At 38.3% G+C, this 18406-nt stretch overlaps 1 pseudogene; it reads right to left on the bottom strand.

Annotated features, from left to right (window-relative positions):
* Nucleotides 1–3482: 3482 nt before the first annotated feature.
* On the bottom strand, nucleotides 3483–4248 carry LOC125339364 (annotated as a pseudogene).
* Between the last annotated feature and the right edge of the window lie 14158 nt (nucleotides 4249–18406).

Genomic DNA, 18406 nt, shown 5'->3' with positions numbered 1-18406 from the left:
AACAGAATTCAACAGTCCTCTAACAGGGCATCACATTCGGCCCCAGTGCCCCAGGGATAGATGAGTCCCTGCCACATGTTCCAAAAGGTTCCCAAAGGGTGGGTTGGAAGGCTTTGTAGAAGACACTTACGCTGAACTTGGAATGTTTGTGCATCCGTGTGCCAGATGGCATACAAGGGCATCTCCAGGGAGACCAAAGTCGATGAGCATGAGTAAATGAGTGGAAAGATCAGGAAACAGACTTGCTGATTCCATCAGTGATAGCATGGGGGTGGGAGGGAGAGAGAGTTCTAAATAATAATTTCCTCTTTTTCAAGAATAGATGACTAGAGGCATATAAAACAGAAGACTCATATCTTCTCGAGAAGGAACTAGAATAATTTAATGTGGAGAGAGATCCTAAACCAATAATATAATCTCCCAGAGGAAAACTCACAAATAAAAGACAAATAGAAGTATCTTTTACTTCAGGATACATTGTATTCATAAACAGCTTTGTTAAAGTGCAACTCCTTTGTACAACTACTTAAAGATAATAACTTTCAAAAATAAGTATATTTACTGATTCATATTCCCACTGGCTTGCTACTCACATTGGGACTGTGTTTGTGAATGTCACTGTACCCAGGAAACAACCTGGGGAAATTCCAAAGATGTTCATACTTCCTCCCCGTCCCCCTCTTCTCTCCTCTCCCCTCTCTGTCTGACCCCCACCCACCTCACGTTTCCTGGCCTCCCCTTCCCTGGCCTCCCCATCCCTGGCCTCTTCTCTCCTCTCCTTTTCCTACCTTCACTGGAAATAAATCGTTAGCTCTCTACACCTGCTCTTGCTATCTGTTTTTATATGCCACCTGTTCCTATACATTATTTCAATGAATACACATAAACACTGACTCATAAGACTAAAATGGAGCACAATTCTAAGAACCCAGTGTGCTGTAGAGATTCACAGCCAGTGTAGGCTGAGCTGAAAGCAAGAACCAGGTTTCTTTTGTGATCTTATTTAACACCTACGTTTTCTCTTCTCGCCCAGTAATGGGCCATTGTGCTTTTTTTGGGCTCCATGACTCACCAGTCTTTGCACGCGTCATACAGATAGATAGAGTCTGTTCATTTATAAAGGATTTCTTGAGGGGAAGAAGGTCTGGAAAGCCCAGACAATAAGAAACTGCTAAAGTAAAGAGCCACTGCCCCTAACATTTGCCTTCTAATTTTTTTCTGTTGCTGCATCTCATAGATTTTAGTCACAAAGATTTAGTATTTTGCTAGAAAAATAATGACGGAATCCACTGAAGTTGGTACCTCCCTGACTATAATCAGTTCTAGGCAGAGAGAGGAGAAATTGTGCTTGACAAGTAATTAAGAAAACCAGTAGAAAATAGCATTTGGCCTCTTTGAAGGTGAACTACAGTTTGTAAAAGATACCTAAATATAATTTACCAGAAGTCCAGATGGCAAAGCTACGATCAGCACTGCTAATTAATCTTTCTTTACCTTTGACTGATCTTCAAGTGTTCATTTTAATGTAGAGGAACAACTAAAGTGTTATAGAGCTTGAATTTGGAAGACCGCAATTTCTGGGTCACTGCTGGTTATCAGAAATAGAAACACTTGATTGGGAATGTGGTGTTCTGAGGCTAGAGTTGAAAGTGGAACTGACCAATGTCACAAGAATAAGTGTGGTTTAGAATTCTGGAGAATGAAGGAAGAAAGCAACATGTCCTAAGATTTCAGAATAAGAAATAAAATCTGGTCTAAGAGTTTACCATCAATCTCCAGTAAGGAGCAAATAAACTACTCATCTCATGTGCAAACCCCTCGGGGAGTTGCTTTGTCCTTTAATACTCACTATCCCATTTACATGCTATGATTTGGAAATGGCGTGGGTGTCCCTCAAGCAAGGCTTTATATGTTGAAATTTAATCCCCATTAATATCAAGGGTGCAAACTTAGTCCAACTATGATGGCCATTGGGAGGTAAGAAGACTAAATAAGACCATTAGGCTAGAGTCTAGACTACTGAATCCTGGTGAATTTTGAAGAGGGAGAAACAGCGGAACACACGCACACCTTCAGGCAGGGTCCCTGTTTCTTACTATGTCATGGCCTAAACTCAGTGCACTGAGATCAGATGCAGATCTTTAACCTTGCACCTCCAGAATCATGAGCCAAAATAAACTGCTCTTTATTGAAATCAACTTGGTATGTGGCCTTGTGTTTCACACAGAGTAGCAAATGGACTAATATAGTATGGAAAGAATTGCTTCTCAAAAATTCTGTTTCTAAATAAGTATGGAAACCATATGGTTCAGAGTTCATCTCAAAAGACCAACTAAGAAAAAACACAATAATCAAATATCCAAATTGGACCCCAGCTGGAAGTGAGAAGAATCCTCTGACAAAATAAATCACTAGGTCCTGGGAATATGGCCTAGTGGCTAGAGTATGTGCCTCATATACGTGAAGCCCTGGGTTCAATTCCTCAGCACCACAGAAGTGGTTCAAGTCGGCAGAGTGCTAGCCTTGAGCAAAAAGAAGCCAGGGACAGTGCTCAGACCCTGGGTTTAAGCCCCAGGACTGGCAAAAAAAAAAAGTCACTAATACCAGTCCCTTACTCTCCTCACAGACAACCTACAATTCCTTTGTTATGATTTGATTTTCATCCACAGAAATTATTTATTTCTCCATTCAAGGCCCAATAGATACACAAGGTTTGCAATGCTTGGAAGCCAAGAGATCATCTAAAATGCCTTCTCTTGGCTTGGGTCAGGCACATTTATAAAGAACCAGCTTTACCAAAAATAAAAATCAACTTTTTCTTCCTTTGGGCATTGTTGTAGGAAAAACAGATGTCATCAGAATTATGGAGATAGCCTTTCTTTTTTTTTTTTTTTTTAGAAATTCTCTGTGAAGTTTATTGGTAGCAGTGCAAACCAATTGTAATTCAAAACAAATTTAACAAATAAATTCTTAGCCACTATGAATTGCTTATATCTGGCAGATACAGTTTAAAAGCCAATATATTCTTTGTATATTAATTATAAAAAATATACTGTTGAGTCAATTTCCAATAATACTTGAAAGTACAAATACAAGTTAAGTAAGTTTTAAAAGACCTTATAACACATGCAACAAAAGTATACAGAACAAAGATAATGATTAAATTCTCAATTTCGTTTGTAGCATTTTATTTCCTATAAAAATTTTTCAAATAATCCATGTTTCTGTATCATACATGAATGCCCATAGCTAAAGGTCTTTCCCATCATATGTGCAACCTTCTTCATCGCCAAAAATCTTTTTATTCCTGGTTGGATTTTTCTTCCTTGGCAATTCTTTTTGTTACTCCACTGAAGTATTTCTCATGGAAGGAATATGGCCTTGGTAGAATAGAAAATGATGACTTAGAAGATGTGCATAATGGTCCTGGTTTTGCATAATTTGGCAGTGCTAGAGATTGATTAGACCAAAGGCCTTGTATATCACAAGCAAGTATATTGCCACCACATGCCCAGACCATAGAACATGTAACTTTTAATATTGGCATATTCTGAAAGTAGAAATGTCTCAAAGTTCATCACCTTCTCCATTGTGATCAAGCGCCTTGATGTGTGACTGGAAAGCTATTGCTCGCAGTTACTCATGAGTTTCAGACAAGGGTGCCAGGGCACCATCTCTTCAGTGTATTGTGGTGTATACTAGCCAGTAGACTAGTCTTCCCCCTAAAACAAGGGTCTCTGCAGCAAAGTTCAATAGGTCAAAAAACATATTGCTCAGGTGATAACTCAAGGAAACAGGAACGTGGCTTTCTGGACACTTCTCCATCCCCTTCGGTATTTCTTTCTGTGAGCCTGTTCTTGTAGATTCGTGGATACCATACAGAGGATCAGTGATAATTGCATCAAAATATGCACACTTTCTCCAGGAAGGTTTAGATGCATCTGAAACCAGGACATCAAGGTAATACTTCTCTAAACCATACTGACGAAGGTTTGCCCTAATATTTTCATCTAGTCCTCTCCATTTCTGGTTTTTCCTACTAGTCTTTCTCAAGCCATGAACTGTGTTGTAGTCAATGTCTGTCCCATATACATAAGCATCAAAATGAGCAGAAGCTATCAGGAAGCCACCTGTTCCAACAAATGGATCAAAGACAATGTCATTTTCTTTCACTTTTCCGTGGTTGGCCATGATGAATGAGAAACCAGCATCCATACTTGTATTTCCAATAAAATGTCTCTTTTTGACACTGAAAAATAACAAGCAAAGGGGTTTGAGGCTGGGGCATGGTTTGAGTGGTAGAATATCTGCCTAGTAAGTATAATGAAACCCCAGTACTGCTTTTTTAAAAAAGGAGAAGAAGGAAGAGAGGGAGGAAGAGAAGAACAAGTGTGCGGTGGAGGTCTCTGACTCCAGTACTTGGGAGACTGAGGCAGAAAGATCACAAATTCCAAGTCAGCCAGTGCTATAGAGCCAGACGCTGCCTCAAAAACAAAACAAAATAAGAGGACTGGGGCCATGGTTCAAGTGGCAGGTGTTCTGCTAGCACGCAAGGCCTTGTAAAGGAAAAGGAAAAAGAAGAGATGACTGAGGAGTGAGGGACTGCAGGCCATTTGTCAGGATAGCCAATCTCAGGTACTTGGAGATGGCCCCTTCCAATCCATTGTCTCTCTGTAGATAAACAAATCTGCAAAAGGAAAAAAAGGAGCAGCCAAAAAGCCTTTCTTTCTCCCCTGCCTCACGGAAGGCTTCCATTCTATTCTTTTTGCACCTCTACTGGCTATGACCCCACTCTCACAAATAGGCAGTATGTAGCATTTCCTGACCTCCGAAAATGATGCTCAAATCACCTGTAATTGAACCATTAAAGCTCATTTCTTTAAATATTATAGGACCTATTCACTTTTAAAAATCAGAACCCAGTGGAAAGGATGATACCTTCCATTATGATGAGTAATCAGCTCGAATATCAGCTAATAAACACATTAGCAGGGAAAGGAGTGCGTTGAAATTAACAAGACTGTAACAAAGAGAAGAGTGTCGGGAAGTGAAGAAAGTGACTCACAGCAGGAACAAGCCCTAACTCCAGGCACCAGAGGCTTATTCTGCTTGTATGATGCAGAGTAGTCAACTCAGGGCCTAGCAGTTGCAAAATGAAAGGGATGGGATAACACATACTTTAAGCTAAAAACTGGGGTCATTAAATCTTTGGAGAAACAGATGGCATATAAATCTAAGTCCCTATGATACACACACACACACACACACACAAACACACACAATTTTAGCACAAAATCCCTTGGGCCAGATCTTGATTAGTTAATTACTAGTGGAATATTCAATAAAACATGTATTTCATGCCTAAACATGATCGTCTTCTAATAAGAATGGCTGCAAAAAAAAAAAGGCAGCTCATTGAATTCAGGATTTTTTTCACCAATCATTAACAAGGTATCTAGACAATTCCACTCTGGCAGATACCCCCCTTTCATCTTGTCTAATCTTTCATCTCGTCTACTCTTTCATGTCTACCATATTGGTTGCCCACCAAAGGCAATAACACTCAGCCTGATTTTGATAACAAGAAGCTGGCCTGTGCAATTTCTATGGTCTTGACTAGGTTCTGATTCTTCCTGTGTGCTTTTTAATTCTTTTTTTTTCCCTAAAATTCATGACTCTAAACATGTCTGCTTTCCTGACGTCTTTCCCACTAACTCTCTCTTTCATGAAACTCTCTCACTCCTATTGCTTTTATAATTTTTTAAAAGCTTTAGAATTTAAATAAAACTGAGTTTGCGTCCCAAATGTACATATGCAGTTGCTGTGAGGTAAATGAGGGGAGATAGAAATAAGAGGGAGGATAATGCAAAGCATTGAGTATCTTGCCTGAACAAGAGAAAACCTGCCATGTATGTTAATTCCCTGGAATTTCTCTATAACAGCCAAGAAACATTTCCTTCTTGTTCATCTTAAGTGTTTCTCTTTTAACACAGACCATCTGATTTAACTCTATTCTAAATACTTTGAAAGAAAAGAAACAGGTCTCGCAGTTTTTTTGGACTCCATGTGGTCCCCTGACCAAAGCAAATGATCTACTTTGGTGTTTCTTTTTCTTTTTTTAAATTTTTATTTATTGTCAAAGTGATGTACAGAGGGGTTATAGTTTCATACATAAGGAAGTGAGTACATTTCTTATCCAACTTGTTACCTCCACCCTCATTTTTCTCCCCCCTCCCCTTTGCCCATTTCCCTCTCCTCTCCCATGAGTTATACAGTTAGTTTACAGCACACAGTTTTGTAAGTATTGCTGTTGCATTGGTTCATCTTTTATCCTTTGTCTCTCCATCTTGATGTTCCTCTTAATTTCCCTAGTTCCAATACCCAGGGTACCAAAATCAGTTACAGTGACATCAGGGGTAAAACCATAGGGAAAAAAAAAAAGAAAAAGGCATAATTTTACATAGTATGTTGAAAATAACAACAAAAATGATAAACCACTTATTTCCATAACTTTTGCTTCGCCATCATCTTATGTGTTCATATGTTCATATTGAGCTATTGTGATTGTGCTGGTCCTGGAGCTTGAACTTGGGGCCTGGGATCTGTCCCTGAGCCTCTCTGTGTTCAGGGCTAGCACTCTACCACTTGAACCACAGTGCCACTTCTGGCTTTTACTGAGTAGTTTATTGGAGATAAGAGTCTCATCGACTTTCCTGCTCAGGCTGGCTTTGAACCATGACCCTCAGATCTTAGCCTCCTCAGTAGCTAGGATTACAGGCGTGAGCCACTGGCACCCAGCTTCAGTGTTTCTTTTCTTTTTTTTTTTTTTTTTTTTACATTTAAACACTAAACCTCTAGCATGAATTCAGCCAGAAAAACAAACACAAATTATCAAGGCAGTGAAATGTCTTAAAGTTGACTCTTCTTAGGGGTAATTGTTGGCTTGTTTAACCAAATCCTTTTAACTTGATCAGCATCTTCCTCAAAGAGCTGATTTCCTCTGGGTACCAATATCTTATACAAGATACCATCCAAAAGAAATATAAGAGCAAACAAAACTGAACATCCAAAGGTTACTTTGTTGGACTTGTTAGTCACAATCCCCACTCCAAGGTAGAAACCATGTAAGCTTGATCCACTGAGGAGCATCTCACCTGACTCTGTAGATGTTCACTTTAATAATTAATGGTTTGATGAATTAATTAGCTGGCATCTATATGAGAAGAGTCTTACAAGATATAAAGAAATAATTAGGTCCTGGTCATATTCAGAGAAACGCTTGAGTCCACCTGTGTGTTTTTCAATCCACTACAAAATCCTTTTTTAGTGGATGGAATGGTGATTGTTGACTTGGATCCTGTTGACTCAATGATGCATAAATACCATGAGGAATTCACTTCTTTTTTTTTTTACTTCTTTTTTTTTTACTTCTTTTTTTTAAATTAAATTTTGTTGACAAGGTGTTGCACAATATGGGTACATAATAGGGCAGTGAGTACATTTCTTGTGATATATTACACCCTCGTTTTTCTTTCCCTTCCCTAGATCAGGTAGGCATATATACAATACCCAGTGTACCAAAAACATATACAGTGTTTCTTAATACAGAAGTTGCACTGACTTTTCTTAGGGTTGTCCCTTTCTCCAAGTATCTTCTCCCCCCAAAACACAACTAGTAAGGAAGAGAGGGAGGGAGGGAGAGAGGGAGGTCAAGCAAGCAAATAGAAGAAATGCAGACTACTTAGGAATTCTTGCTCTATTTTTTAAGCTGTCTTGCAAGCACAGTTATACTTTAAGAGAGAAAGAAAGAGCAGGGAAGAGCTAACCAAACTTACAGATGCTACTGACAGGAACTGCTCATTTACATTAAGAAAATGGCCAGTTTGCCATGATTTCACCAGAGTTTCATTAAATACATGCTACATAGCAGTTTTTCATATCCAGTGACTTTTCTCATTATAGAACTATAGAGAATTCTATCCTTTTCAATACATTTGTTTTGTTTTTATTTCTAATGGTCTTGTCTCAGTTTAACTTTGGAAGCTGTCTCTAATTATTTTAGAAGTATAAATTATCACTTTAAACAATGAAAAAGCGACACAGAACCAAAATGCCATTCATGTCTTTATTGGAAGGATGACATCAACTAATAGAATTTTCTGCCATCTCTGTAATAAAGTGAATTATGAGCATCATACTTATGCTAGCCTTGGATTTGAATTCTTTTCCTCTTCCAAAATAGAACCACTAGTAAAATATTAGCTTCCTGAAGTAATGGTAGCATTTTCCTTATTTCTTCATTGCTTTATCCTGTTCCCAGAGCAGTTATTCAAAGACTATGATTACATATATGGTACAAACATATATCTTCCTGGAAGTCTCAGAGAAAAATAAATACAGTTGTTTTAGGGCAGGAAGGATACAACTAAACCTATTACAATTTCAAGAAAAGTTAGAATAGAATTTAGTTTTAAGAAAATTCTGATGTGCATGGGGGTATTCAGTTTGTTTGTTTGGGGTGTTTGGAGATGTGGAAATCTCCCATGCTCTTAAGCATGCTATCTATTTTAGTGCCTCCAGTCTAGTACCTTAGCATTTTTAAGGGAAAAAAAAAAACCTGAGTATCAAAAATGCCAGCACTGGTGCCAGGCATCAGTAGCTCATGCCTGCAATCTTAGTTTTTCAGGAAGCTGAGCTCTGAGGGTTGTAATTCGAAGCCAGGCAGGAAAGTCCATGATGCTCTTATTTTCAATTGCCTAGCAAAAAGCTGGAAGTGGAGCGCCATGGTTCAAGTGCTCAAGCACTAGCCTTGCACAAAAAAGTTCAGGGACAGTATGCAGGCCTTTGAGTTCCAGTCCTACGACACACACAGACACACACACATTTGGGATTTCATGGGGTTGATGACAAATCATGAGTGTGAGTCTAGCCTGGCTTTAACCAAGAAAGAAAAAAATTGCAAAGGGGAAGGAAGAAATTCTCTGATGTCATCACAACATAGGAATCATAAAAGGAAACATTGGTACCAAGAATCGATACCAGTCAAGTCTCATGAGTTTAAGTAATATTTTTATGATACTAGAATTCCAATGTGGCCTTAATTCACCTAACTGGTATTAGGTACTTATTGCATGTGTGTCAGGTACCATGGGAAATGAGATCACGTATGATTGTTCTCAGAGGTCATGATTTTCTTTTTCTAGCAAAAGTAAGGGCTATGTAAATACAATAGTCTCTGGTTTCTGGAAATAGAGTACTTTCTCCAACAACTATACTCAAAGAAAGTATATCTCAGTATATTCGATTGGCAGGTGAGTAGGTGGGGCTGGAAGGGCACTCTAAGCCCAAAGAGTTGAAATCTCTGAGTCAACTATGTTTATTCATAGATGGTCCGTTCATATGCTGACATGGGTTAGATCATACAGGCATGGGTTAGTCCCACACGAACAGGTGCTTATACAAGAAGAAGCTTGGGCCTTCCCCTCTCACTTGTTTCTTTGCTCATTCTACATGAGCTTTGGCATATTAAGCTCACTCTCTCTCTGTCTCTCTGTGTCTCTCTCTCTCTCTCTCTCTCTCTCACACACACACACACACACACACACACACACACATTACCATGTGGCTGCTCATTATGAGGCACTCACTAGAAACCAAAGCTGGTAGCATGTTCCTGGATATTCAGAACTATGACCTAAATAACCTTGTTTAGAAAGTAGCTACCTTAGGTATTGTGGCAACAATAGTACAAATATACTTAGACATTGTATTCTTAAATAAATGAATAAAAATGTCATTCTGGTTGTATACACACATAAGAACCTAAGCCATGTATAGAAAGGCCAGAATGACAAATAGTCTAATGTTTTTTAGTGGTTCCGTCTAGAACAACGAAGTATAGGACCTAATGGAGTGGTCATGAGAGCAGACTTTGTGTCTTATTCTACATCTCATGCTATCTGAACTTTTTACACTTAGAATGTACAACATCATATATTTTAGCAAATACTTATTTTAATCACTATAGGACTTTAAGTGGAATTGGGTCAATATGTTAGTCGGTGCTTTTATTTTTATAATATGAGGCTCTTTGGGGCCCCTAAAATGCTCTCCCAGTTCAAGTGAAATGGGAGCCAAAGATTTCAGACCCATCACAACTAAATGAAGGTGTCTCTAAAGTAACACTAGGTTTAAAGGATTGTTAGCAGACATGCCACATCTCTCTCAGGCTTTTAAGAACCTAAGACTAGTCAGTAGGATGAAGAAGAATCTTAGGAGGAGAGAAAGGTCACGTTGATGAGTCACCTAAAGCGCAGAGCAATGCAAAGTGGGAAGTGTGGCTGCGGGTTCCTGATGGAAAGGCATACAAGCCAAAGGTCACGAGGGAAAAAAAGTTAAAATTATGAAATGCATAAGGATTGGAGGAAAGTAAATAAGAATAGATTTTTCTAGAATAGCTTTTTAAAGTGCTAAATTATTTAAAGCAATGCAGTCATGTCAGTCAGTGTCAGCTAGGTCTTAAGGTGGACATACCAGACCTTGTGTGAGATACATCAACCCCGTCCATCTTAATATAAGCACCCTAAAAATGTAGCCCTGGGGGAATATAAAGTATCCCATTAAGGTAAAGTGCATAGAATTTCTACTCACAAGGACAATGGGCTTGGAAAACTTGTCTCTTCCGAGGCCCAGAAATGAAGCTGTGTTGCCAAGGAGACAACGTGGGACCAGAGAAGAGCCCTCATAATCAGCCTTCATAAATGACTCTTGTGATGAGGTGGCTGCCCTGCCGGCACCAACAATTCCAGCAACGCAATCTAGGCAGAAATTACTCAGGTTGAGAATTTTTTTCCTAGCACATTTCTGAGCTGTCTTGTCTCTCTTACCTGTTATCCACAGTCAGCACTGCTGAGGGGAAATATCCTGGCTCACCCAGTTTGCACGGGGAGATATTTTTCCCAGGCCTCTCCACTGCCTGCTCCTTCTGTTCTTGGGAGCTGAAGGGATTGATAAATTGACAAAGAATAACTATATCTGAGCCAAGACCAGATCTCAAGAATCCCCATGCCACTTGCTCTGTGCCAATAGCTACCTTTTCCTGCTTTTCCACTCCAGCCAATCACTCTGTGAAATCTGAAAAACAGTCACTACCCCAATGAACATAAAGTTATCCATAGTTTATGAAGAGTCAAGAGAATGGAAGCTATACTTAAAATATTTCCTCATATGTAAAGGAACAGATGTGTACTCCAGGATTCATACTCTGCTCTACGTATTTCATTTGGGAGAAATTTTTATCAAAATTACATTTTGAGTGAAGCTTCCTAAAAATTTCAATTTGATTTTAACTATTCAATGAAAGTCTCTGCTTGAAACATCTAGAAATTAATCTATCAATACACAAATTTAAAACTTGCCTATTCACAGAAATGGAGAGACAAAGGATGAAAATATGCAGCAATGGTACTCACGAGACACTATGTTGAAAATAAACTATAAAACTTATGGGTGGAGGAAGGGAGAGAAAAACTGGGAGAGAGTGAGAAAAGTGGTGACACTGTCCAAAAAGTAATGTACCCTTTACCTGGCTTATGTAACTGTAATCCCTCTGTACATCACCATTATTATAGCAATAAAAATATATGTTAAAATCTGCCTATTTGTTCAGTCCTAAAATGTATTAATTTATAATATCAATAACATACAATAGAAATAAAATTTCTTCAGTAAGAACCAAGGCATTAAAGAATAATAAAATTCAGAAAAACAACCAAAATACTTATTTCTTTCTATAAAGAGCTAGACTAGGAATATTTGTGATAGCAGATGATTTATTGTTCTTCTTTTTTTTTTTTTTTTTTTTGCCAGTCCTGGGCCTTGAACTCAGGGCCTGAGCACTGTTCCTGTCTTCTTTTTCCTCAAGGCTAGCCACTTGAGCCACAGCGCCACTTCTGGACATTTTCTATATATGCGGTGCTGAGGAATCAAACCCAGGGCTCCGTGTACATGAGGCAAACACTCTTGCCACTAGGCAATATTCCCAGCCCTTGGTTTGTTCTTCTACACATTCATTTGTTATATACTCATTTGTGCTATTTGTTCTTTTTATGCTCTGTAGCACAAACTAGCAAACCTTGTCTATGAAGAACAGAAATCGGAAATATTTTCAACTTTATGGACTAAATTCTCTCTATCACAATTAGTTCTACCACTACAGTGGCCAGAAAAAATCCATGGCCATTGAAAACATGAACATGGCCAGTGTTGGCCTTGGGCTGCAGTTTGCTACATCTCTGCTCTGTAACACAAACTGCATTATATGGTAGCATGGGATAACTAGACAAATGAAGTTAAATGGTCCAGAGCAGTCGATAAGACTCTGTTACATACAATTAAATTTCCTCTTTTCTTTATAATTTATTTCAATGCTTTGTTCATCAAGGATGACTATATGTTTTTTTGTTTTTGTTTATTGATGATAAAATAATTACTATGTAATCTAACATTCTCCCAAAACTTCACAGGAGACATATTCTAGGAAGCAGAGCCTATGTTTAACAGTCAAACAGACTAGATTTCAAACCCTGGTCTTACTATTTATTAGGTGTGTGACATCGGGCAGGTTGTTTACTCTAGGTCCTCATCTGTTAAAATGGAGACAATGTCCACTTTGTACACTTGTGGTAAGGATGCCATGAGAAAGATGACATATAAAGCAGCAGTAACTAAGGGACCATGGACCAGACCCAAATCCTGTGTGTGACATCTTGGGTCCTGATTATATGCCATTATTAAGGCTTTGCATGGCAGGATTGGAGTGGGGAAAACAGGAAGGGAAGAGGGAAGCAGCCACTTCACACCAGACTTACACATAGTCAGCACAGTGTAATTGTGTGGAGTGAGTTAAGGTCTAGGACTGACGACACGTGGGCCCAAGCGAACCATGTACATTTGCTCACTGGATTTTAGGCTCCTGCTTTTTCCCTCCCACTTCTTTCTACCAAAATCAGCTTTCTAGGAGGCCTTGGCTAAGATATATCTCTCCCTCCTTAGAATCAGCACTTTTCCTCCCCTAGAACTTTCCTCTCTTCCTTCTCCTGAACCTCCAGGGTCTATAAAAACCTTTGGATTCTGAACTCAACTGCAGTAATACAGTTCCCTCATATGCCATGCTTGTACCTGGCTTTCACCCACCGCCATTTTGTGAGGGGACAATGGAAATTCAGTGCATCTTTCTGCCTCTTCTTCATTTAGTCTGGTAAGTGAGTAAAGGCTTGAATTTTATTATCAGTTTGTCTCATTGTCTTCACTGGCTCTCTCAACAAATGAAAGCTCAACAGTATCTAAAAATAAAAATTAATTCCAAAAACTGACTCCTAGACCTTGGGAAGATAGCACTGTATTCTACCCATTTACAACAAAATGTGTACAGGTACCAAAGTTCCTGCCCACAGCATGAAAGAGTGCCTGACACCTCTATTACACAGGATTTAGGACTCACCGTTAGCAATGTGGCCATATTTTTCCATAAACACAAGTCCACTACACAATATCATATGTCTGTTTCTTTGTAGTCTTGATGTTCCAGTTCATGATGTATTACCATATCAGCTACAACAGAAGCAAAGGGACATTTGCCATATTAAAAATCCATAATACTCTTAAGTTTGTATAGATTTCATAGATGAAAATGAAATATGTATGAAGCATGATTGTGATTCTTTACATTACTATATGGTTCTAGATATCCCTTTATGAAAGTGAAAATCACAATACACATGATAGTATATGCTGAAATTAACTGTTTTGTGTTTTCTGAACTAATAATAATTTATCCTAGGGATCTTCTTACAATAGCTGTCCATGCTATATAAAATTTACAGGTATTTCCAACTCGTATTTACTGCTGAAGAATGTTACTACAAATCCTAGTTGCTCTCATTTCAGCAGGGCAAAATGTATCTCAATTGAATCAAATTAAATAATTGGTTGTCTCTTTTGCTTCAGGCTCTTTGCAATTTCATTTCTAACGTTATTTAATTATTTCATTTTTAAATTAGCATACACTTGTAGAATGAGGGGGATCCACTGTGGTATTGCCACATATGTACACAGTGCACTCTGAACACATGCACCTCCTCTTCCTTATTCTCATTCTTCCCCTTCCTTCTCCCTGTTTTACAAAGAGCATTTGATGGGTTTCATTATTCTGACTTCACACACATACAAGGTCATTCAATTGTCAATTGTCATCACCCCTCAATATTTCCTTTTTCCTCTCTCTTTTTCTACTCTTTAAAAAGAGAAAAAGGCTGGATGCTGGTGGCTCATGCCTGCAATCCTAGCTACTCAGGAGGTTGAGATGTGTGTGTGTGTGTGTGTGTGTGTGTGTGTGTGTGTGTGTGTGTACCACACACCATAATTTCTTGATCTTTTCATCTACTGAGGGGGGCATCTGGTTTGGTTCCATATTTCAACTATGGTAAATAATGCTGCAATGAACATGGTTGTGCTGGTAGTTTTAGTATGGTCTTGTTTGTTATCCTTTGGGTAAATGCCCAAAAGTGGTGTTGCTGGGTCATAGGGGAGCTCTATGTTTAGCCTTTTGAGGAACCTCCATACTGCTTTCCAGAGTGGTTGGACAAGTTTAAACTCCCACCAACAGTGTAGTAGGGTTCACTTTTGGCCACATCCCCACCAGCATCTGTTGTTATTAGTTTTGATTGTTATTTGTCTTTGTTTGATTGTTAGTCTTGATTATGGCCATTCTTGCTAGGGTGAAATAGAATCTCAATATTGTTTTGATTTACATTCCTTTTATGGCTAGGGATGTTGAGTACTGCTTCATGTGCCTTTGGCCATTCTCATTTACGAGGTGCCATCTTGAAAGACATACTTGATAGATTATCTTGGAATTCTTTTTATTTTTTCTGGCTGTACTGGGATTTGAAGTGAGGACTTCAAGCTTACTAGGCAAGTACTCTTAACACTTGAGATATACCTCCAGTCCCTTTTCCTTTATTCTGGTTTTTTTTTTCTGACAGTATTTCAAATTAACTTTTCACAGACTAGGCTTGGACTACAATCCTCCTACCTCCACCTCCTAAGTAGCTGGGATTACAAGTATAAACCACCACACCTAGTTTGTTTTTTAGAGGTAATTTTGCCAAGGCTTGTCTTGAATCACCATTATTCTGTTTCCACCTCCAGAGAAGGTGGGATCATAGACATGAACCATCATACCTCACCCTTCACCTCCTAATTCTATTTGTGTTATCTTAGTTCTTTTCCATCTAAATTCTGCACTTATATTTTCAGGGGTAAGAAAATTCTAAAATATATTTTGAACTTTATTTTTTCATGTTGGTGAAAAATATAACTTTTCATACAAGTACATTCTAGGTCATTTAGATAAGCATATTATGATCAAGTACTCCATGAGATTTTTCAGGCATTGTGTGTATGTTCATAGTTCCATTTATGTTGCTAGATGATCCTTTAGTGATAGAGGCACTCCCTCCCAAGCAATAGGGCTCATGAAAGTGTATTCTCAGGGGTCTTCAAGTTCTCACATAGGCCCTCGATTTTTTTCTCTACCAGTAGGCAAGAATAATAACTATTCTCATCTTAGGAACATTATATAGAATAACAAGAATTCTAAAGAATAGTGAAAATATGGGGCTACTTTTTTCCTATACCATACCATTTTAACAGAGGAAAAAGTAGAAAGTTTAAAGGGTGACAAATTAACTGTAATAGTGGTTGGAGGCAAGTTTTTCTATAGTTCCAAAAATTTCCTTCTAAGGAGAGGGCAGACAGAATGCCACTCTTTGTTCATCATGGGTGGAAGGAGCAGCTGGTCAAATGCAGCTTTCCATTGCCCTCCCCCTCCCATTCTAGCCTGGACTCAGAGAACTTGGGTTGGATTCTGTTCCTCCTTGCCACAAGTTTTATGGTACAAGGTGCTAAGAGATGATTGTTGTAGAGTTCACTATTACTTATTGATTTTGGTGCTGAGGATTGAACTCAGGGCTTTACACAGGCTAGGTAGGTAAGTGCTCTATTCCTGGAGTACACATTCAGTGGGGAATCACTATAATTAAGCTCATTTCTCATGGATATATCCTGTATTTTCTGCTCTCAGTAGATATTTGGAATTCCCATTTGCCTTATGCTTTTGTTATGCTTCGTTATTGCTTCAGAATTTGATCTGAAAGAAAAATGCATTTTTAGAGCCCTAATATGCACAGTTTAAGTTTTAAATAACATTTACCTTAAAGATAATTTTAGGGGTTAAGCATGGTGATATATGTCTCTAATCCCAGCTGCTTAGGAAGTAGAAGAGGATCATTCTGAGGCTGACTTGAGCAAAAGGACGAGACACTCTCTGAAACAAACAAACAACAACAAAAAAAAATTAAACCAAAAGACTGAGAGCATGACTTAAGTAGAGTACTTGTCAAAGTCCTGAATTCAATCCCTAGAATCATGAGAAAGAAGAAAGAAAGAGATTTTTGGTTTTGCTTAAATAATATCTAAATATATCTTAGATAATAGTTATTTGAAAATATGTGTTTATTTGCTTCCTTTTCTTCAAGCCTAGGGTGTTGCACATGCTAGATGAATACTCACCACTGAGCTATATCTCCAGAAGTAAAACATTTTTAAATAATGTCTTAAATTAATTAACATTATTTAATGCAACATGTTTTTACTTATTATTATAATATAGATTAAGTACTGGGACATGATAAATTATTCAGGACTCTTGTCATTCACACAGAGTAAGACCAAAGGCAGGCACTCTTAGACTAGGAACACAAAGGCTAAATGTCTATGTGCCTCTGATCATATAAAATAATATTTAGCAAAATGAACTCCAAGAAATGGAAACGAGGATTTTTCTTTGTTATCGTTTTCACTTTATCTTTTTGTTTGTTTGTTTATCTGTCTTTGGGAGAATAAGTGGGAGCACAGAAATGGTGACACAAATGGTGAACAAATACAGCAATAATACTCAGACATTATGTTGAAAATGAACTATACAACTTGTTAGTTGGGGGAATAAGGTAAGGGTGACATTGTGTAACTGTGGCATTATGTAACTGCAATCCCTCTGTACATCACCTTTATAATAACAATAAAAAATTAAATATATGATGATAACTCAGATGTGCCTTGTCACTTCTCTGTGAACTCTGTTCAACTCAAACTGAATTGGTTAATACAAAACCTGAAGCCAGCTTCTTTAGGGAGTGCCTGTTGAATAACCCAGGAAAGGGGGAGATCTCTTCCATAGTAATTAGTGTGTTTTACAAGGCATCTGAAGTGTACTTTCCAGAGTTTATAATCCCAATTTTACAGGATAGGAAGCAAGCAATGGCTTGTCAAGGCAATGTTCCAGGTTTTGTTTGCATGTTTGCTAACAATTAAAATTAAAGGGCATTCTGTAGGTGGTATTTTTTCCCAATTAGAATGGAAACAAACAAGGTGCATTTAAAGCAATGCAGGGATTAGTTTGGTTAAGATCATGATGATGGAAACCCTGAGGGTCACAGAGCTGACACTAAAGGTCAGACTGCCAAGAAGCAAATGCACAATGTTAAAGAGATGTCCCTCAATTGATGAGAAACAAAGTGAATCTCCCAGTGACCATGGGAGAGATACAATATGCTATATAACATTAAAGGGACACATCCACATTGTTGCTATTAGGAAGCAATCAAGGACAGAAAACTTACTTAGGTCCCTCTAAAATGACAGGGCACATGAGAAGTGAGAGACCGTCTAAGGTAAGCAATAAACACCTAAGGAAAAGTTTCCAAAGGGTTGCTTCTTCAAAGAAGATCAATTTGGAGGGAAGAAGATGACACTCTCAGTAAGGCAAAATTCCCTGAGCACTTTTATTCATGAGCTACACAGAAGGATCTGGGCCGCTATTTTTACCAAACAGGCTACCAGAGACTGCAGAGAAAGACAAGCTAATTCCAATAGTAGCCAGAGCGACAGGCAATTAGCAAGGTAAACAGGAGTAAGGGCTAGGGTACATTGAATTCTACATAAAATGTAAACAATCCTTACAGCACACATGCCTTTTGTTAGCAGTAGGCTGGAAGCTTCAAATCCCTATATAAATATTATTTCTGTCAGACCATAACGTCTACTATTTATGGAACACCTTAGCACTTCTATTTATCTCATTTCATCTTCCTCATAATTGTTCAAGGCAGATTCTATATCCATTTAATGAATGGAGAAGCTGATCCTTTTCATGATTTGGGAAGCAGAGAAGTAAGTGGCAAAAGGCAAAACCAGAACACTAAAGTATGTCCACTTTCAGCTGTGTCGCAAGCCACTGTAATGCTGTCAGAGAGTGCTATTAACCTATGTGTATTTGTGTGTAGAT

This window comes from Perognathus longimembris, chromosome 21, assembly GCF_023159225.1.
Source record: "Perognathus longimembris pacificus isolate PPM17 chromosome 21, ASM2315922v1, whole genome shotgun sequence".
Lineage (NCBI taxonomy): Eukaryota > Metazoa > Chordata > Mammalia > Rodentia > Heteromyidae > Perognathus > Perognathus longimembris.
Note: the sequence above shows the minus strand (reverse complement) of the source record. Positions and strands in the feature narration are given on the sequence as shown.